This window comes from Mixophyes fleayi, assembly GCF_038048845.1.
Source record: "Mixophyes fleayi isolate aMixFle1 chromosome 6 unlocalized genomic scaffold, aMixFle1.hap1 SUPER_6_unloc_1, whole genome shotgun sequence".
Classification (NCBI taxonomy): Eukaryota; Metazoa; Chordata; class Amphibia; order Anura; family Limnodynastidae; genus Mixophyes; species Mixophyes fleayi.
This window is the reverse complement of record NW_027445892.1, coordinates 285,489-306,443: the sequence shown is the minus strand read 5'-3', so window position 1 is coordinate 306,443 and position 20,955 is coordinate 285,489. Positions and strand designations below refer to the sequence as shown.

General features: G+C 47.3%; 14 non-coding genes and 2 pseudogenes across 14 annotated transcripts; all 16 read right to left on the bottom strand.

The window, feature by feature from the left end:
* Positions 1-519: 519 nt before the first annotated feature.
* Positions 520-710, bottom strand: LOC142111910 (U2 spliceosomal RNA). Its single transcript, XR_012681066.1, has one exon. It is a non-coding gene; the product is annotated as a U2 spliceosomal RNA (small nuclear RNA).
* An 819-nt stretch (positions 711-1,529) lies between these two features.
* Positions 1,530-1,720, bottom strand: LOC142111909 (U2 spliceosomal RNA). The gene has a single exon (XR_012681065.1). It is a non-coding gene; the product is annotated as a U2 spliceosomal RNA (small nuclear RNA).
* An 819-nt stretch (positions 1,721-2,539) lies between these two features.
* On the bottom strand, positions 2,540-2,730 carry LOC142111907 (U2 spliceosomal RNA). The gene has a single exon (XR_012681064.1). It is a non-coding gene; the product is annotated as a U2 spliceosomal RNA (small nuclear RNA).
* Positions 2,731-3,549: 819 nt separating this feature from the next.
* On the bottom strand, positions 3,550-3,740 carry LOC142111906 (U2 spliceosomal RNA). The gene has a single exon (XR_012681063.1). It is a non-coding gene; the product is annotated as a U2 spliceosomal RNA (small nuclear RNA).
* An 819-nt stretch (positions 3,741-4,559) lies between these two features.
* Positions 4,560-4,750, bottom strand: LOC142111905 (U2 spliceosomal RNA). The gene has a single exon (XR_012681062.1). It is a non-coding gene; the product is annotated as a U2 spliceosomal RNA (small nuclear RNA).
* Positions 4,751-5,569: 819 nt separating this feature from the next.
* On the bottom strand, positions 5,570-5,760 carry LOC142111904 (U2 spliceosomal RNA). Its single transcript, XR_012681061.1, has one exon. It is a non-coding gene; the product is annotated as a U2 spliceosomal RNA (small nuclear RNA).
* Positions 5,761-6,579: 819 nt separating this feature from the next.
* Positions 6,580-6,770, bottom strand: LOC142111903 (U2 spliceosomal RNA). The gene has a single exon (XR_012681060.1). It is a non-coding gene; the product is annotated as a U2 spliceosomal RNA (small nuclear RNA).
* Positions 6,771-7,589: 819 nt separating this feature from the next.
* Positions 7,590-7,780, bottom strand: LOC142111901 (U2 spliceosomal RNA). The gene has a single exon (XR_012681057.1). It is a non-coding gene; the product is annotated as a U2 spliceosomal RNA (small nuclear RNA).
* Positions 7,781-8,599: 819 nt separating this feature from the next.
* Positions 8,600-8,790, bottom strand: LOC142111900 (U2 spliceosomal RNA). Its single transcript, XR_012681056.1, has one exon. It is a non-coding gene; the product is annotated as a U2 spliceosomal RNA (small nuclear RNA).
* An 819-nt stretch (positions 8,791-9,609) lies between these two features.
* Positions 9,610-9,800, bottom strand: LOC142111899 (U2 spliceosomal RNA). Its single transcript, XR_012681055.1, has one exon. It is a non-coding gene; the product is annotated as a U2 spliceosomal RNA (small nuclear RNA).
* Positions 9,801-10,619: 819 nt separating this feature from the next.
* LOC142111941 (U2 spliceosomal RNA) lies at positions 10,620-10,793 on the bottom strand (annotated as a pseudogene).
* Positions 10,794-16,444: 5,651 nt separating this feature from the next.
* On the bottom strand, positions 16,445-16,601 carry LOC142112007 (U2 spliceosomal RNA; annotated as a pseudogene).
* An 819-nt stretch (positions 16,602-17,420) lies between these two features.
* Positions 17,421-17,611, bottom strand: LOC142111898 (U2 spliceosomal RNA). The gene has a single exon (XR_012681054.1). It is a non-coding gene; the product is annotated as a U2 spliceosomal RNA (small nuclear RNA).
* Positions 17,612-18,430: 819 nt separating this feature from the next.
* On the bottom strand, positions 18,431-18,621 carry LOC142111896 (U2 spliceosomal RNA). Its single transcript, XR_012681053.1, has one exon. It is a non-coding gene; the product is annotated as a U2 spliceosomal RNA (small nuclear RNA).
* Positions 18,622-19,440: 819 nt separating this feature from the next.
* On the bottom strand, positions 19,441-19,631 carry LOC142111895 (U2 spliceosomal RNA). Its single transcript, XR_012681052.1, has one exon. It is a non-coding gene; the product is annotated as a U2 spliceosomal RNA (small nuclear RNA).
* An 819-nt stretch (positions 19,632-20,450) lies between these two features.
* On the bottom strand, positions 20,451-20,641 carry LOC142111894 (U2 spliceosomal RNA). The gene has a single exon (XR_012681051.1). It is a non-coding gene; the product is annotated as a U2 spliceosomal RNA (small nuclear RNA).
* Positions 20,642-20,955: the final 314 nt, after the last annotated feature.

The following is a 20,955-nucleotide window of genomic DNA, read 5'->3' as shown; positions in this document are numbered from 1 at the left end:
GCCGTTCCGTCCTCGTCTCCCCAGGCAATTAATCACACTGTCTGCCCAGCTTCTTTCGGAATATTCACAGCATGTCACAGAAACAGCACTTCAAGGTGCATCACAATTGTTTCTCGGGCCACCGGCAAGTAAATAGAAAAGGAAGCTGCATGCTGCAACAGCAGCAGGGTTCTAAAAGGTGTGTGTCATAATCCTCACTTGCCTTTATTATGTCACTGGGTCCACAAGAGGGAGACACACTACGTCAGATTAATAGTTTCATTCATTCGGAGATCCAATTGAATTTGCAAATCACAAGTTGCTCCATTAAAGGAATAATTGGATCAATTCAGTAATCCTTTTGGACAAAGAAAAGGGTCTTCTTATCTGCAAATGCTTGTTTGCTAAAAGAGATAAGAAACAAAACAACAAAAAGACACAATAAATTGACACGAAATAAGACACAGGAGACAAAAATCTGTTCTTATGTTTTTTTGTTGCTGAAAAGAGACATGATTCTATTTTTTGATAACTGGATAAGAGAAGTGCACCGGTCCTGGAAGTACTGCAATACCAGGTCAATGCGTGGAGTGGACAGAGCAAGCTCTTCTTCCATCTCCCTGTTCTAAAAATCCATTTAATATATGGCCCCCAGATAGGGGGCGTATCAGATATTAAACTGATAAGAACAGATACTACACTTGATCTTAGCCAAAAGGCCGAGAAGCGATAACCTGAAAAGGGACCCAGGAAAGCGCCCGCTTCTCAGGCTAGGCCTGACAACTGTAGGAGACAGCCACGCCACACGCCGTATACTTTCTTCAGCGGCGGCCCACAACACTCCATTGCTGCACATTCTAGGCCCGACTAGCCTGAAAAGCCTGACACCTTCACTGGGACCCTCTTTACACCTCTCTGTCTGCAAAGGCACGCACATGAGCCGAGGACTTTTCAAACGAGATGCCTGCAAAATTTGCATTAACTCCTCCCCTTGACCATAAGTGCAACGACGCCCGCTGATTAGTCGGCCTGCCGTTCCGTCCTCGTCTCCCCAGGCAATTAATCACACTGTCTGCCCAGCTTCTTTCGGAATATTCACAGCATGTCACAGAAACAGCACTTCAAGGTGCATCACAATTGTTTCTCGGGCCACCGGCAAGTAAATAGAAAAGGAAGCTGCATGCTGCAACAGCAGCAGGGTTCTAAAAGGTGTGTGTCATAATCCTCACTTGCCTTTATTATGTCACTGGGTCCACAAGAGGGAGACACACTACGTCAGATTAATAGTTTCATTCATTCGGAGATCCAATTGAATTTGCAAATCACAAGTTGCTCCATTAAAGGAATAATTGGATCAATTCAGTAATCCTTTTGGACAAAGAAAAGGGTCTTCTTATCTGCAAATGCTTGTTTGCTAAAAGAGATAAGAAACAAAACAACAAAAAGACACAATAAATTGACACGAAATAAGACACAGGAGACAAAAATCTGTTCTTATGTTTTTTTGTTGCTGAAAAGAGACATGATTCTATTTTTTGATAACTGGATAAGAGAAGTGCACCGGTCCTGGAAGTACTGCAATACCAGGTCAATGCGTGGAGTGGACAGAGCAAGCTCTTCTTCCATCTCCCTGTTCTAAAAATCCATTTAATATATGGCCCCCAGATAGGGGGCGTATCAGATATTAAACTGATAAGAACAGATACTACACTTGATCTTAGCCAAAAGGCCGAGAAGCGATAACCTGAAAAGGGACCCAGGAAAGCGCCCGCTTCTCAGGCTAGGCCTGACAACTGTAGGAGACAGCCACGCCACACGCCGTATACTTTCTTCAGCGGCGGCCCACAACACTCCATTGCTGCACATTCTAGGCCCGACTAGCCTGAAAAGCCTGACACCTTCACTGGGACCCTCTTTACACCTCTCTGTCTGCAAAGGCACGCACATGAGCCGAGGACTTTTCAAACGAGATGCCTGCAAAATTTGCATTAACTCCTCCCCTTGACCATAAGTGCAACGACGCCCGCTGATTAGTCGGCCTGCCGTTCCGTCCTCGTCTCCCCAGGCAATTAATCACACTGTCTGCCCAGCTTCTTTCGGAATATTCACAGCATGTCACAGAAACAGCACTTCAAGGTGCATCACAATTGTTTCTCGGGCCACCGGCAAGTAAATAGAAAAGGAAGCTGCATGCTGCAACAGCAGCAGGGTTCTAAAAGGTGTGTGTCATAATCCTCACTTGCCTTTATTATGTCACTGGGTCCACAAGAGGGAGACACACTACGTCAGATTAATAGTTTCATTCATTCGGAGATCCAATTGAATTTGCAAATCACAAGTTGCTCCATTAAAGGAATAATTGGATCAATTCAGTAATCCTTTTGGACAAAGAAAAGGGTCTTCTTATCTGCAAATGCTTGTTTGCTAAAAGAGATAAGAAACAAAACAACAAAAAGACACAATAAATTGACACGAAATAAGACACAGGAGACAAAAATCTGTTCTTATGTTTTTTTGTTGCTGAAAAGAGACATGATTCTATTTTTTGATAACTGGATAAGAGAAGTGCACCGGTCCTGGAAGTACTGCAATACCAGGTCAATGCGTGGAGTGGACAGAGCAAGCTCTTCTTCCATCTCCCTGTTCTAAAAATCCATTTAATATATGGCCCCCAGATAGGGGGCGTATCAGATATTAAACTGATAAGAACAGATACTACACTTGATCTTAGCCAAAAGGCCGAGAAGCGATAACCTGAAAAGGGACCCAGGAAAGCGCCCGCTTCTCAGGCTAGGCCTGACAACTGTAGGAGACAGCCACGCCACACGCCGTATACTTTCTTCAGCGGCGGCCCACAACACTCCATTGCTGCACATTCTAGGCCCGACTAGCCTGAAAAGCCTGACACCTTCACTGGGACCCTCTTTACACCTCTCTGTCTGCAAAGGCACGCACATGAGCCGAGGACTTTTCAAACGAGATGCCTGCAAAATTTGCATTAACTCCTCCCCTTGACCATAAGTGCAACGACGCCCGCTGATTAGTCGGCCTGCCGTTCCGTCCTCGTCTCCCCAGGCAATTAATCACACTGTCTGCCCAGCTTCTTTCGGAATATTCACAGCATGTCACAGAAACAGCACTTCAAGGTGCATCACAATTGTTTCTCGGGCCACCGGCAAGTAAATAGAAAAGGAAGCTGCATGCTGCAACAGCAGCAGGGTTCTAAAAGGTGTGTGTCATAATCCTCACTTGCCTTTATTATGTCACTGGGTCCACAAGAGGGAGACACACTACGTCAGATTAATAGTTTCATTCATTCGGAGATCCAATTGAATTTGCAAATCACAAGTTGCTCCATTAAAGGAATAATTGGATCAATTCAGTAATCCTTTTGGACAAAGAAAAGGGTCTTCTTATCTGCAAATGCTTGTTTGCTAAAAGAGATAAGAAACAAAACAACAAAAAGACACAATAAATTGACACGAAATAAGACACAGGAGACAAAAATCTGTTCTTATGTTTTTTTGTTGCTGAAAAGAGACATGATTCTATTTTTTGATAACTGGATAAGAGAAGTGCACCGGTCCTGGAAGTACTGCAATACCAGGTCAATGCGTGGAGTGGACAGAGCAAGCTCTTCTTCCATCTCCCTGTTCTAAAAATCCATTTAATATATGGCCCCCAGATAGGGGGCGTATCAGATATTAAACTGATAAGAACAGATACTACACTTGATCTTAGCCAAAAGGCCGAGAAGCGATAACCTGAAAAGGGACCCAGGAAAGCGCCCGCTTCTCAGGCTAGGCCTGACAACTGTAGGAGACAGCCACGCCACACGCCGTATACTTTCTTCAGCGGCGGCCCACAACACTCCATTGCTGCACATTCTAGGCCCGACTAGCCTGAAAAGCCTGACACCTTCACTGGGACCCTCTTTACACCTCTCTGTCTGCAAAGGCACGCACATGAGCCGAGGACTTTTCAAACGAGATGCCTGCAAAATTTGCATTAACTCCTCCCCTTGACCATAAGTGCAACGACGCCCGCTGATTAGTCGGCCTGCCGTTCCGTCCTCGTCTCCCCAGGCAATTAATCACACTGTCTGCCCAGCTTCTTTCGGAATATTCACAGCATGTCACAGAAACAGCACTTCAAGGTGCATCACAATTGTTTCTCGGGCCACCGGCAAGTAAATAGAAAAGGAAGCTGCATGCTGCAACAGCAGCAGGGTTCTAAAAGGTGTGTGTCATAATCCTCACTTGCCTTTATTATGTCACTGGGTCCACAAGAGGGAGACACACTACGTCAGATTAATAGTTTCATTCATTCGGAGATCCAATTGAATTTGCAAATCACAAGTTGCTCCATTAAAGGAATAATTGGATCAATTCAGTAATCCTTTTGGACAAAGAAAAGGGTCTTCTTATCTGCAAATGCTTGTTTGCTAAAAGAGATAAGAAACAAAACAACAAAAAGACACAATAAATTGACACGAAATAAGACACAGGAGACAAAAATCTGTTCTTATGTTTTTTTGTTGCTGAAAAGAGACATGATTCTATTTTTTGATAACTGGATAAGAGAAGTGCACCGGTCCTGGAAGTACTGCAATACCAGGTCAATGCGTGGAGTGGACAGAGCAAGCTCTTCTTCCATCTCCCTGTTCTAAAAATCCATTTAATATATGGCCCCCAGATAGGGGGCGTATCAGATATTAAACTGATAAGAACAGATACTACACTTGATCTTAGCCAAAAGGCCGAGAAGCGATAACCTGAAAAGGGACCCAGGAAAGCGCCCGCTTCTCAGGCTAGGCCTGACAACTGTAGGAGACAGCCACGCCACACGCCGTATACTTTCTTCAGCGGCGGCCCACAACACTCCATTGCTGCACATTCTAGGCCCGACTAGCCTGAAAAGCCTGACACCTTCACTGGGACCCTCTTTACACCTCTCTGTCTGCAAAGGCACGCACATGAGCCGAGGACTTTTCAAACGAGATGCCTGCAAAATTTGCATTAACTCCTCCCCTTGACCATAAGTGCAACGACGCCCGCTGATTAGTCGGCCTGCCGTTCCGTCCTCGTCTCCCCAGGCAATTAATCACACTGTCTGCCCAGCTTCTTTCGGAATATTCACAGCATGTCACAGAAACAGCACTTCAAGGTGCATCACAATTGTTTCTCGGGCCACCGGCAAGTAAATAGAAAAGGAAGCTGCATGCTGCAACAGCAGCAGGGTTCTAAAAGGTGTGTGTCATAATCCTCACTTGCCTTTATTATGTCACTGGGTCCACAAGAGGGAGACACACTACGTCAGATTAATAGTTTCATTCATTCGGAGATCCAATTGAATTTGCAAATCACAAGTTGCTCCATTAAAGGAATAATTGGATCAATTCAGTAATCCTTTTGGACAAAGAAAAGGGTCTTCTTATCTGCAAATGCTTGTTTGCTAAAAGAGATAAGAAACAAAACAACAAAAAGACACAATAAATTGACACGAAATAAGACACAGGAGACAAAAATCTGTTCTTATGTTTTTTTGTTGCTGAAAAGAGACATGATTCTATTTTTTGATAACTGGATAAGAGAAGTGCACCGGTCCTGGAAGTACTGCAATACCAGGTCAATGCGTGGAGTGGACAGAGCAAGCTCTTCTTCCATCTCCCTGTTCTAAAAATCCATTTAATATATGGCCCCCAGATAGGGGGCGTATCAGATATTAAACTGATAAGAACAGATACTACACTTGATCTTAGCCAAAAGGCCGAGAAGCGATAACCTGAAAAGGGACCCAGGAAAGCGCCCGCTTCTCAGGCTAGGCCTGACAACTGTAGGAGACAGCCACGCCACACGCCGTATACTTTCTTCAGCGGCGGCCCACAACACTCCATTGCTGCACATTCTAGGCCCGACTAGCCTGAAAAGCCTGACACCTTCACTGGGACCCTCTTTACACCTCTCTGTCTGCAAAGGCACGCACATGAGCCGAGGACTTTTCAAACGAGATGCCTGCAAAATTTGCATTAACTCCTCCCCTTGACCATAAGTGCAACGACGCCCGCTGATTAGTCGGCCTGCCGTTCCGTCCTCGTCTCCCCAGGCAATTAATCACACTGTCTGCCCAGCTTCTTTCGGAATATTCACAGCATGTCACAGAAACAGCACTTCAAGGTGCATCACAATTGTTTCTCGGGCCACCGGCAAGTAAATAGAAAAGGAAGCTGCATGCTGCAACAGCAGCAGGGTTCTAAAAGGTGTGTGTCATAATCCTCACTTGCCTTTATTATGTCACTGGGTCCACAAGAGGGAGACACACTACGTCAGATTAATAGTTTCATTCATTCGGAGATCCAATTGAATTTGCAAATCACAAGTTGCTCCATTAAAGGAATAATTGGATCAATTCAGTAATCCTTTTGGACAAAGAAAAGGGTCTTCTTATCTGCAAATGCTTGTTTGCTAAAAGAGATAAGAAACAAAACAACAAAAAGACACAATAAATTGACACGAAATAAGACACAGGAGACAAAAATCTGTTCTTATGTTTTTTTGTTGCTGAAAAGAGACATGATTCTATTTTTTGATAACTGGATAAGAGAAGTGCACCGGTCCTGGAAGTACTGCAATACCAGGTCAATGCGTGGAGTGGACAGAGCAAGCTCTTCTTCCATCTCCCTGTTCTAAAAATCCATTTAATATATGGCCCCCAGATAGGGGGCGTATCAGATATTAAACTGATAAGAACAGATACTACACTTGATCTTAGCCAAAAGGCCGAGAAGCGATAACCTGAAAAGGGACCCAGGAAAGCGCCCGCTTCTCAGGCTAGGCCTGACAACTGTAGGAGACAGCCACGCCACACGCCGTATACTTTCTTCAGCGGCGGCCCACAACACTCCATTGCTGCACATTCTAGGCCCGACTAGCCTGAAAAGCCTGACACCTTCACTGGGACCCTCTTTACACCTCTCTGTCTGCAAAGGCACGCACATGAGCCGAGGACTTTTCAAACGAGATGCCTGCAAAATTTGCATTAACTCCTCCCCTTGACCATAAGTGCAACGACGCCCGCTGATTAGTCGGCCTGCCGTTCCGTCCTCGTCTCCCCAGGCAATTAATCACACTGTCTGCCCAGCTTCTTTCGGAATATTCACAGCATGTCACAGAAACAGCACTTCAAGGTGCATCACAATTGTTTCTCGGGCCACCGGCAAGTAAATAGAAAAGGAAGCTGCATGCTGCAACAGCAGCAGGGTTCTAAAAGGTGTGTGTCATAATCCTCACTTGCCTTTATTATGTCACTGGGTCCACAAGAGGGAGACACACTACGTCAGATTAATAGTTTCATTCATTCGGAGATCCAATTGAATTTGCAAATCACAAGTTGCTCCATTAAAGGAATAATTGGATCAATTCAGTAATCCTTTTGGACAAAGAAAAGGGTCTTCTTATCTGCAAATGCTTGTTTGCTAAAAGAGATAAGAAACAAAACAACAAAAAGACACAATAAATTGACACGAAATAAGACACAGGAGACAAAAATCTGTTCTTATGTTTTTTTGTTGCTGAAAAGAGACATGATTCTATTTTTTGATAACTGGATAAGAGAAGTGCACCGGTCCTGGAAGTACTGCAATACCAGGTCAATGCGTGGAGTGGACAGAGCAAGCTCTTCTTCCATCTCCCTGTTCTAAAAATCCATTTAATATATGGCCCCCAGATAGGGGGCGTATCAGATATTAAACTGATAAGAACAGATACTACACTTGATCTTAGCCAAAAGGCCGAGAAGCGATAACCTGAAAAGGGACCCAGGAAAGCGCCCGCTTCTCAGGCTAGGCCTGACAACTGTAGGAGACAGCCACGCCACACGCCGTATACTTTCTTCAGCGGCGGCCCACAACACTCCATTGCTGCACATTCTAGGCCCGACTAGCCTGAAAAGCCTGACACCTTCACTGGGACCCTCTTTACACCTCTCTGTCTGCAAAGGCACGCACATGAGCCGAGGACTTTTCAAACGAGATGCCTGCAAAATTTGCATTAACTCCTCCCCTTGACCATAAGTGCAACGACGCCCGCTGATTAGTCGGCCTGCCGTTCCGTCCTCGTCTCCCCAGGCAATTAATCACACTGTCTGCCCAGCTTCTTTCGGAATATTCACAGCATGTCACAGAAACAGCACTTCAAGGTGCATCACAATTGTTTCTCGGGCCACCGGCAAGTAAATAGAAAAGGAAGCTGCATGCTGCAACAGCAGCAGGGTTCTAAAAGGTGTGTGTCATAATCCTCACTTGCCTTTATTATGTCACTGGGTCCACAAGAGGGAGACACACTACGTCAGATTAATAGTTTCATTCATTCGGAGATCCAATTGAATTTGCAAATCACAAGTTGCTCCATTAAAGGAATAATTGGATCAATTCAGTAATCCTTTTGGACAAAGAAAAGGGTCTTCTTATCTGCAAATGCTTGTTTGCTAAAAGAGATAAGAAACAAAACAACAAAAAGACACAATAAATTGACACGAAATAAGACACAGGAGACAAAAATCTGTTCTTATGTTTTTTTGTTGCTGAAAAGAGACATGATTCTATTTTTTGATAACTGGATAAGAGAAGTGCACCGGTCCTGGAAGTACTGCAATACCAGGTCAATGCGTGGAGTGGACAGAGCAAGCTCTTCTTCCATCTCCCTGTTCTAAAAATCCATTTAATATATGGCCCCCAGATAGGGGGCGTATCAGATATTAAACTGATAAGAACAGATACTACACTTGATCTTAGCCAAAAGGCCGAGAAGCGATAACCTGAAAAGGGACCCAGGAAAGCGCCCGCTTCTCAGGCTAGGCCTGACAACTGTAGGAGACAGCCACGCCACACGCCGTATACTTTCTTCAGCGGCGGCCCACAACACTCCATTGCTGCACATTCTAGGCCCGACTAGCCTGAAAAGCCTGACACCTTCACTGGGACCCTCTTTACACCTCTCTGTCTGCAAAGGCACGCACATGAGCCGAGGACTTTTCAAACGAGATGCCTGCAAAATTTGCATTAACTCCTCCCCTTGACCATAAGTGCAACGACGCCCGCTGATTAGTCGGCCTGCCGTTCCGTCCTCGTCTCCCCAGGCAATTAATCACACTGTCTGCCCAGCTTCTTTCGGAATATTCACAGCATGTCACAGAAACAGCACTTCAAGGTGCATCACAATTGTTTCTCGGGCCACCGGCAAGTAAATAGAAAAGGAAGCTGCATGCTGCAACAGCAGCAGGGTTCTAAAAGGTGTGTGTCATAATCCTCACTTGCCTTTATTATGTCACTGGGTCCACAAGAGGGAGACACACTACGTCAGATTAATAGTTTCATTCATTCGGAGATCCAATTGAATTTGCAAATCACAAGTTGCTCCATTAAAGGAATAATTGGATCAATTCAGTAATCCTTTTGGACAAAGAAAAGGGTCTTCTTATCTGCAAATGCTTGTTTGCTAAAAGAGATAAGAAACAAAACAACAAAAAGACACAATAAATTGACACGAAATAAGACACAGGAGACAAAAATCTGTTCTTATGTTTTTTTGTTGCTGAAAAGAGACATGATTCTATTTTTTGATAACTGGATAAGAGAAGTGCACCGGTCCTGGAAGTACTGCAATACCAGGTCAATGCGTGGAGTGGACAGAGCAAGCTCTTCTTCCATCTCCCTGTTCTAAAAATCCATTTAATATATGGCCCCCAGATAGGGGGCGTATCAGATATTAAACTGATAAGAACAGATACTACACTTGATCTTAGCCAAAAGGCCGAGAAGCGATAACCTGAAAAGGGACCCAGGAAAGCGCCCGCTTCTCAGGCTAGGCCTGACAACTGTAGGAGACAGCCACGCCACACGCCGTATACTTTCTTCAGCGGCGGCCCACAACACTCCATTGCTGCACATTCTAGGCCCGACTAGCCTGAAAAGCCTGACACCTTCACTGGGACCCTCTTTACACCTCTCTGTCTGCAAAGGCACGCACATGAGCCGAGGACTTTTCAAACGAGATGCCTGCAAAATTTGCATTAACTCCTCCCCTTGACCATAAGTGCAACGACGCCCGCTGATTAGTCGGCCTGCCGTTCCGTCCTCGTCTCCCCAGGCAATTAATCACACTGTCTGCCCAGCTTCTTTCGGAATATTCACAGCATGTCACAGAAACAGCACTTCAAGGTGCATCACAATTGTTTCTCGGGCCACCGGCAAGTAAATAGAAAAGGAAGCTGCATGCTGCAACAGCAGCAGGGTTCTAAAAGGTGTGTGTCATAATCCTCACTTGCCTTTATTATGTCACTGGGTCCACAAGAGGGAGACACACTACGTCAGATTAATAGTTTCATTCATTCGGAGATCCAATTGAATTTGCAAATCACAAGTTGCTCCATTAAAGGAATAATTGGATCAATTCAGTAATCCTTTTGGACAAAGAAAAGGGTCTTCTTATCTGCAAATGCTTGTTTGCTAAAAGAGATAAGAAACAAAACAACAAAAAGACACAATAAATTGACACGAAATAAGACACAGGAGACAAAAATCTGTTCTTATGTTTTTTTGTTGCTGAAAAGAGACATGATTCTATTTTTTGATAACTGGATAAGAGAAGTGCACCGGTCCTGGAAGTACTGCAATACCAGGTCAATGCGTGGAGTGGACAGAGCAAGCTCTTCTTCCATCTCCCTGTTCTAAAAATCCATTTAATATATGGCCCCCAGATAGGGGGCGTATCAGATATTAAACTGATAAGAACAGATTTTTTTGATTGAAAAAGTAGCTTTATTTTGTATAAAGTACAAAAAACACAGTTCATACATTTCATTCAAGTGTACGCAGTACACCGTAAGACATGATCATGCATACGTTTTAGTACAATACAGGGCATAAAGTACAAGACATGACATCCTACACTATATACATCAAGTACTGCACTAACCATTCAAACTTTACAGTGTATTACAGTGCAATAAAATAACATTGGATGTGAGGGGGAGGTAGGTAAGAGGGGTAGGGTGATGGAGTCACGAGCAAAAAGTTTTTATTGAGGACAGACACAAAGGGAAGGGTGCATAAATAGACATGACATTCAATAATACTTCATGCTGTGAAGGGGAGTGGGTTGGAGGGGGAAAGGGAGGGGAGCACAAACCAAAGTTTTTTATTGAAAATAGACACAATGGGGAGGAGGAGAAGAGGGGACAACAATCAATCAATTACAATCAATCGTCGTCTTCATCTTCCTCAGGACTGTCAAGGGTGTTATAGTCTCTTAACAGGCTATGGATAAGCCTGCGACAGTCCTGGATGGTCATCTTCTCCCGCTTCAAGATGAGGCGGTTCCTGGCAAGCCACATAGCGTCCTTAAAACAGTTCATAAGGCGCCAGGCCTCCTGGATTGCCTCAACGGTGTGAGTCCCAGGAAATAATCCATAAAATACCGAATGGTATGAAAGGCAAGTCCTGGGCACACTGTCCTTAAGTTCATGTTCCAGGGCATCCAACAATGCCTGTGCAGTGGGACAGTCCCAAAAGATATGTTGAGCAGTCTCCCTCTTGGTAATACAAAAGGGGCAGTGAACATATCTGCACAGGTTCCGGGAGTGCATAAATGTCCTGAGAGGCAAACCCCCCTGAATGGCCATCCATGCAATGTCTTTATGTCCATTAGTCAGTCTCTTAGAGGCCACATTCTCCCAAACATGTTTGGCCGTGGCCACAGGGAGCCCTGGAACAGACTCCATAATGTCCTTAGCTCTGATGAGCTTGTGGATAGTTTTAGGTTTCCACAAGTCTGGTTTAAGTCCCTCCAGATGGTGCTCCCTCACAAATTGTCCAACATCCAGGTAAAACCAAGGTGTAGTCCAGTTGTAAGGGAAGGAGCTGTCCCACTTGTCCCAACCAAGTTTCCTCCAAAGAGGAAGCAGGAAAAAGCGTGACATGGACTTCCCAGCAGAGCAAACGTTCTTTTCAAGGAGTGTCCTGCGGATACAGTTGCAAACAAAGAAGGCCCGCAGCATGGTGGGGATATCAGGGATCCCTTTCCCACCTTTGTGGGGCTCCTTGTACATAACAGACCGCTTCACTCTGTCCATTTTGGAGCCCCAGATGAAGTGAAAGACTGTCCTCGTGATGGTCTTACAGACGGCAGCAAGAGGTGGCCAAGCTTGGGCCGTGTACTGAAGAACGGGAAGAATCTCGTTGCGCAGTACCAGTGCTTTCCCTTCGATGGTAAGAAGTCTGAGGCTCCACAGTCCAATCTTTTGCCGGACTGTTGCCAGTCTCTCTTCCCAGCACTTCAGGGCCGCCTCCTCTCCACCGAACCAAACTCCAAGAATTTTGATGAAGTCCGGCTTGATTGTGAAGGGGAATGCAGCGGGGGATGACAGGTGCCACTGACCAAACAGCATTGCCTCTGACTTCCCGCAGTTGACTTTTGCCCCTGAAGCTTGGCCGAAGTTGTTGCAGGTCTGGACGAGTGCTGCCACCGAACGCTGATCAGCGCAGAAGACAGTGACGTCGTCCATGTAGAGCGAACACTTGGCCTCTAGTCGGTCTGGACCCGGTGCGGTGATCCCTCTGATCTCTGGGTTTCGCCTGATGGACATCGCAAAGAGCTCTATACAACAGACAAAAAGGAGAGGTGAAAGAGGGCAGCCTTGTCTGACCCCAGACAGTACAGAGAAGGGGTCAGTCTTCCAGCCGTTCACCAACACAGAGCTGTAAATATCAAGGTACATCAGGTTAACATAAGAACAAAACATATCACCCAATCCAAACCTGCACAGAACCTTACGCATAAAACCATGAGAGACACGATCAAAGGCCTTCTCCTGATCAAGACTGACCAGGGCCACATGTGCATGGCGGTCTTTGATATAATGAACCGTGTCCCTCAGCAGCGCAAGGCTGTCTGCAATCCTTCTACCAGGAATGCCACAAGTCTGATCAGGATGAACAATTCGCCCAATGACAACCTTTAGCCTGTTGGCTAGTACCTTGGCCAAAATCTTGTAGTCCACGTTCAGGAGGGAGATGGGCCTCCAATTTTTGAGGTCACATCTCTCTCCCTTGCGCTTGTACAAAATCGTGATCAAGCCCTCTCTCAGAGTAGGAGGCATCCTGCCCTCCACCACCATCTCCTCATACAGCTCTAACAGGTCCGGGCCAATGAGGTCCCACAGCGCTACATAGAGCTCGGCTGGGAGGCCATCACTGCCCGGGGTCCTGCCCGGCCTAAAGGATTTAGCGGCAGAGTGCAGCTCCCCCAAGGTGAGGGGGGCATCCATAGCTGCCCTACCTGTAGGATCAATAGGGTTAGTGATACCTGACAGGAAAGATTCAGCTGCGTCGTCGTCTGTAGTCTTAGGGGAGTAGAGTTTGCCGTAGTAGTCTGAGACGACTCCCATGACGCCCTCCTTCCCCCTCCTGGGGGTGCCAGACTCGTCCCGCAGCTCAGTCAGGGGCGTGTGGCCGGAGTGGAGTTTTCTGAAAAAGAAAGAATTACATTTCTCACCCTTCTCCAGATTCTCCACCTTGGAACGGAAGATGATGCGATTGGCCTCTTCCTCGAAGTGCCTTTTCAGGCCCCCTTTGGCCTCAGCCAGATCATCCTTCACATCCCAGCCGCAGAGTTGGAGATCCAGCAGGGACTGCAGCTGACGCTGAAGTCTCCTGAAGTTCCTCTTCCTCTCACACGCCTGTTGGCGGCCTTTAGCCTGAAAGAAACTGCGAAACTTGCCCTTGACATACTCCCACCAGTTAGACATACAGTCAAAATACATTTTGTCATTTTTCCACATTACATAGGCATCCCTCAGCTCAACCATCACCTCTTCCTTTCCCAGCAGAGCGCAGTTCAGCTTCCAAGAGCCAGGGCCGGGAGGGAACCCGTGACCCAGAACACCTTCAAAGAGAATGGCCCTATGATCAGAGAAAAAGCAGGGAACCATGACATGCCTGTTTTGTCTTACCGCTCTCGATGTAAACACAAAGTCAATCCGGGAACGCACTGAGCCATCGGGGCGGCTCCAAGTATAATTCACAGAGCCGGCCCCCATAGATCCCACTGCATCCCGCAAGGATGCTTCGGCTACCATCTCCTGCAACAACCTGGAAGAAACATCAAGTTTAGCATTAGTACAAGAACTCCTACCATCTTCCTCTATAGGACAGTTAAAGTCCCCAGCCATCACTACCGCCCTGGTGGTTGCGAGCTGGGCCCGCAGGGTCTGGAAAAGCTCCAAACGCTCATTCTTACCCGGGGATGCATACACACAGATAAGCCTGATAGGCTCACCCGCCCAGGAGCCATCTACGATAAGCAATCTGCCGCAGACAAACTCCTGAACGGAATCTAATGTGAAGAGGCTTCCCCTGATAAGAATGGCGACCCCTGCAGACTTACAGTCACTCCCCCCAGACCAATAGGAGGGCCCGTGAGACCACTGCCTCCCCAGATGCCTGTAGGAACTAGAGAAAGGGAGAGAACATTCCTGCAACATGTAAACATCACATTTCTGACTGTCAAGAAAGGTAAACACAGACTGACGTCTAATCTTATCCTTCACACTCCTCACATTAATGGTAAAAAGAGAAAAGTTAGCCATTAGTTGGGAGAAAAAAGAGAGTTAGCACAATCAATACATCAGTTACCCTCCTTGTCCGGTGGGACTTGGTCCGGTCTGCCCGTGTCCCCTTCGGGTGGGAGCAGGCCTTTCTCCTCTAGCTGGTCGAATAGGCAGATTTGGGGCAGTTGTAGGAATTCTTCCTCCTCCTGCTCAGAATCCAGCAGCTCATCCACCATCTCTACCAGGGCCCCCTCTGACGGGAGAGGGTCCTCTTCCAGCTCGATTGCCTTTTTCTTGGAAGGGTCAGAGTCGCCAGCTGGGCTGTCCAGCTCTTTCCGCTTCCTTCTTTGTTTGTTCTCATCACCTGCAGACACAAGAGGGAGGAGGGGGGGGAAATCCTCCAGGGAAAGGGGGGGAGCTGCAGTAGCGGTGGAGGGGGTTAGTGCTACTGCAGGGGGGGGGGGTGTTGTGACAGCGGGGAGGGAGGGGGGTGCTGTCACAACAGGGGTGGGAGATATCTTACCAGCTCTTGGCTGCGGTGTGGGCTTCTGTTGCTTCCTCTGGGCTGGCTTGGGCTGCAGGGCAGGGGCAGGTCCGCTTTCCGGCAGTCCAATCCCGGCAGCTGCAGCGTAGGATCTGGCCCTCTGGGGGCAGTCCCTGTAGATGTGGCTGGCCAGGCCGCAGAGGTTGCAGGACAATTTTCTTGGGCAATCCTTGGACTCGTGCCCCGCCACCTTGCAGTTCCTGCAGGCTGAGACCTTGCAGCTTCTCGCCATGTGGTCAGCTTCCCCGCATTTTCTGCAGTTCCTCGGCTGATCGGCATAGTGGAGGAGGCCGGCAGAGCCGCCCAGGGCAAAGCTTGATGGCAGGTGTTGGAGTCCGTCAGTTGCCGTGCTGTCTTTCCTCAGTCTGATGATAATGGACCACTTGCCTGTCCAGAAGCCGTTGACGTCCAGGATCTTGGAGGGGTCCTTGACCACGGAGCAGAAGCGGCTCAGGAAGGTAGCGATGTCCTTACCAGGGGTGTGAGGATTTCTCATGGAGACCGTGACTCTTCTCTCCTCTCTCTGGATGGGGCAGTTCCCCACGAAGCGGGAGAAGGGAGACTCCGGTCTCGCAGTCTTCACTGCCTCCCAGTACCTCTTGCAGATGGCAATGGAGGCGAAGGTGATGTACCAGATCCCTTTCAGGTAGTTCTGCACGCTGAGGGTTTCAGCCTTGGAGAAGCCCTGGTCCAGGATCATCTTCTTGCCGAAGGTCTCGGCCGTCATGTCTGGGACCCTTCCTTCCACTTCCTTCAGCTTCAGGACCACGGTCTGCCTCATCCAGGGTTCCAGGGTGGGGGTCTTCTGGGGGGTGTCCTGGTTGGGCTGGCCTTGTCCGGCAGCAGCAGGGGCGGTGGAGGCAGAGGTTCCGGCCACGGGGAGAGGCTTCGGGGCGGTGTTCTTTCCTCCCTTCTTCCCAGGGGCAGGAGCAGGGGTGGAGGCAGGAGCTGGGGTAGCTGAGGCCATCGTCCTGGCTCTTCCTGGGGTAGAGAGGCTGGTCGTCCGGGGTGGAGGGAGCAGTGCAGATGTCCTCCCGCTGGGTAGAGAGGAGCAGGGGCTTCCGCTGAAGAGGAGGCGCTTCTTCCAGTGGAGCAGGGCCCGAGGAGAGGAGGGCTTCTTCAGCCGGAGGTGCTCCCGGCGTCTTCTTCCCGGCAGGCAGGGGGGGTCGGCAGCGCTTCTTCCCCGGGGTCGGTCTTCTTGCTCCTGGCCGGCTTTGATCGGGTAACACAAGTCTCAAACAGTTCCTCACCAGGGTTAGAGTGTGCTATCGGATGAGCCACACTCAGGTATGTCCTCTGGGTTTTGGGCAGGAGAGAGACAAGTGCACCATGCAGCAGAGTCTACATCAGCCCCTCACCAATGTTAGAGTGCGCTATCGGATGAGCCACACTCAGCATAACCTCCACCGGGTAGTTGGTAAGCTGATAAGAACAGATACTACACTTGATCTTAGCCAAAAGGCCGAGAAGCGATAACCTGAAAAGGGACCCAGGAAAGCGCCCGCTTCTCAGGCTAGGCCTGACAACTGTAGGAGACAGCCACGCCACACGCCGTATACTTTCTTCAGCGGCGGCCCACAACACTCCATTGCTGCACATTCTAGGCCCGACTAGCCTGAAAAGCCTGACACCTTCACTGGGACCCTCTTTACACCTCTCTGTCTGCAAAGGCACGCACATGAGCCGAGGACTTTTCAAACGAGATGCCTGCAAAATTTGCATTAACTCCTCCCCTTGACCATAAGTGCAACGACGCCCGCTGATTAGTCGGCCTGCCGTTCCGTCCTCGTCTCCCCAGGCAATTAATCACACTGTCTGCCCAGCTTCTTTCGGAATATTCACAGCATGTCACAGAAACAGCACTTCAAGGTGCATCACAATTGTTTCTCGGGCCACCGGCAAGTAAATAGAAAAGGAAGCTGCATGCTGCAACAGCAGCAGGGTTCTAAAAGGTGTGTGTCATAATCCTCACTTGCCTTTATTATGTCACTGGGTCCACAAGAGGGAGACACACTACGTCAGATTAATAGTTTCATTCATTCGGAGATCCAATTGAATTTGCAAATCACAAGTTGCTCCATTAAAGGAATAATTGGATCAATTCAGTAATCCTTTTGGACAAAGAAAAGGGTCTTCTTATCTGCAAATGCTTGTTTGCTAAAAGAGATAAGAAACAAAACAACAAAAAGACACAATAAATTGACACGAAATAAGACACAGGAGACAAAAATCTGTTCTTATGTTTTTTTGTTGCTGAAAAGAGACATGATTCTATTTTTTGATAACTGGATAAGAGAAGTGCACCGGTCCTGGAAGTACTGCAATACCAGGTCAATGCGTGGAGTGGACAGAGCAAGCTCTTCTTCCATCTCCCTGTTCTAAAAATCCATTTAATATATGGCCCCCAGATAGGGGGCGTATCAGATATTAAACTGATAAGAACAGATACTACACTTGATCTTAGCCAAAAGGCCGAGAAGCGATAACCTGAAAAGGGACCCAGGAAAGCGCCCGCTTCTCAGGCTAGGCCTGACAACTGTAGGAGACAGCCACGCCACACGCCGTATACTTTCTTCAGCGGCGGCCCACAACACTCCATTGCTGCACATTCTAGGCCCGACTAGCCTGAAAAGCCTGACACCTTCACTGGGACCCTCTTTACACCTCTCTGTCTGCAAAGGCACGCACATGAGCCGAGGACTTTTCAAACGAGATGCCTGCAAAATTTGCATTAACTCCTCCCCTTGACCATAAGTGCAACGACGCCCGCTGATTAGTCGGCCTGCCGTTCCGTCCTCGTCTCCCCAGGCAATTAATCACACTGTCTGCCCAGCTTCTTTCGGAATATTCACAGCATGTCACAGAAACAGCACTTCAAGGTGCATCACAATTGTTTCTCGGGCCACCGGCAAGTAAATAGAAAAGGAAGCTGCATGCTGCAACAGCAGCAGGGTTCTAAAAGGTGTGTGTCATAATCCTCACTTGCCTTTATTATGTCACTGGGTCCACAAGAGGGAGACACACTACGTCAGATTAATAGTTTCATTCATTCGGAGATCCAATTGAATTTGCAAATCACAAGTTGCTCCATTAAAGGAATAATTGGATCAATTCAGTAATCCTTTTGGACAAAGAAAAGGGTCTTCTTATCTGCAAATGCTTGTTTGCTAAAAGAGATAAGAAACAAAACAACAAAAAGACACAATAAATTGACACGAAATAAGACACAGGAGACAAAAATCTGTTCTTATGTTTTTTTGTTGCTGAAAAGAGACATGATTCTATTTTTTGATAACTGGATAAGAGAAGTGCACCGGTCCTGGAAGTACTGCAATACCAGGTCAATGCGTGGAGTGGACAGAGCAAGCTCTTCTTCCATCTCCCTGTTCTAAAAATCCATTTAATATATGGCCCCCAGATAGGGGGCGTATCAGATATTAAACTGATAAGAACAGATACTACACTTGATCTTAGCCAAAAGGCCGAGAAGCGATAACCTGAAAAGGGACCCAGGAAAGCGCCCGCTTCTCAGGCTAGGCCTGACAACTGTAGGAGACAGCCACGCCACACGCCGTATACTTTCTTCAGCGGCGGCCCACAACACTCCATTGCTGCACATTCTAGGCCCGACTAGCCTGAAAAGCCTGACACCTTCACTGGGACCCTCTTTACACCTCTCTGTCTGCAAAGGCACGCACATGAGCCGAGGACTTTTCAAACGAGATGCCTGCAAAATTTGCATTAACTCCTCCCCTTGACCATAAGTGCAACGACGCCCGCTGATTAGTCGGCCTGCCGTTCCGTCCTCGTCTCCCCAGGCAATTAATCACACTGTCTGCCCAGCTTCTTTCGGAATATTCACAGCATGTCACAGAAACAGCACTTCAAGGTGCATCACAATTGTTTCTCGGGCCACCGGCAAGTAAATAGAAAAGGAAGCTGCATGCTGCAACAGCAGCAGGGTTCTAAAAGGTGTGTGTCATAATCCTCACTTGCCTTTATTATGTCACTGGGTCCACAAGAGGGAGACACACTACGTCAGATTAATAGTTTCATTCATTCGGAGATCCAATTGAATTTGCAAATCACAAGTTGCTCCATTAAAGGAATAATTGGATCAATTCAGTAATCCTTTTGGACAAAGAAAAGGGTCTTCTTATCTGCAAATGCTTGTTTGCTAAAAGAGATAAGAAACAAAACAACAAAAAGACACAATAAATTGACACGAAATAAGACACAGGAGACAAAAATCTGTTCTTATGTTTTTTTGTTGCTGAAAAGAGACATGATTCTATTTTTTGATAACTGGATAAGAGAAGTGCACCGGTCCTGGAAGTACTGCAATACCAGGTCAATGCGTGGAGTGGACAGAGCAAGCTCTTCTTCCATCTCCCTGTTCTAAAAATCCATTTAATATATGGCCCCCAGATAGGGGGCGTATCAGATATTAAACTGATAAGAACAGATACTACACTTGATCTTAGCCAAAAGGCCGAGAAGCGATAACCTGAAAAGGGACCCAGGAAAGCGCCCGCTTCTCAGGCTAGGCCTGACAACTGTAGGAGACAGCCACGCCACACGCCGTATACTTTCTTCAGCGGCGGCCCACAACACTCCATTGCTGCACATTCTAGGCCCGACTAGCCTGAAAAGCCTGACACCTTCACTGGGACCCTCTTTACACCTCTCTGTCTGCAAAGGCACGCACATGAGCCGAGGACTTTTCAAACGAGATGCCTGCAAAATTTGCATTAACTCCTCCCCTTGACCATAAGTGCAACGACGCCCGCTGATTAGTCGGCCTGCCGTTCCGTCCTCGTCTCCCCAGGCAATTAATCACACTGTCTGCCCAGCTTCTTTCGGAATATTCACAGCATGTCACAGAAACAGCACTTCAAGGTGCATCACAATTGTTTCTCGGGCCACCGGCAAGTAAATAGAAAAGGAAGCTGCATGCTGCAACAGCAGCAGGGTTCTAAAAGGTGTGTGTCATAATCCTCACTTGCCTTTATTATGTCACTGGGTCCACAAGAGGGAGACACACTACGTCAGATTAATAGTTTCATTCATTCGGAGATCCAATTGAATTTGCAAATCACAAGTTGCTCCATTAAAGGAATAATTGGATCAATTCAGTAATCCTTTTGGACAAAGAAAAGGGTCTTCTTATCTGCAAATGCTTGTTTGCTAAAAGAGATAAGAAACAAAACAACAAAAAGACACAATAAATTGACACGAAATAAGACACAGGAGACAAAAATCTGTTCTTATGTTTTTTTGTTGCTGAAAAGAGACATGATTCTATTTTTTGATAACTGGATAAGAGAAGTGCACCGGTCCTGGAAGTACTGCAATACCAGGTCAATGCGTGGAGTGGACAGAGCAAGCTCTTCTTCCATCTCCCTGTTCTAAAAATCCATTTAATATATGGCCCCCAGATAGGGGGCGTATCAGATATTAAACTGATAAGAACAGATACTACACTTGATCTTAGCCAAAAGGCCGAGAAGCGATAACCTGAAAAGGGACCCAGGAAAGCGCCCGCTTCTCAGGCTAGGCCTGACAACTGTAGGAGACAGCCACGCCACACGCCGTATACTTTCTTCAGCGGCGGCCCACAACACTCCATTGCTGCACATTCTAGGCCCGACTAGCCTGAAAAGCCTGACACCTTCACTGGGACCCTCTTTACACCTCTCTGTCTGCAAAGGCACGCACATGAGCCGAGGACTTTTCAAACGAGATGCCTGCAAAATTTGCATTAACTCCTCCCCTTGACCATAAGTGCAACGACGCCCGCTGATTAGTCGGCCTGCCGTTCCGTCCTC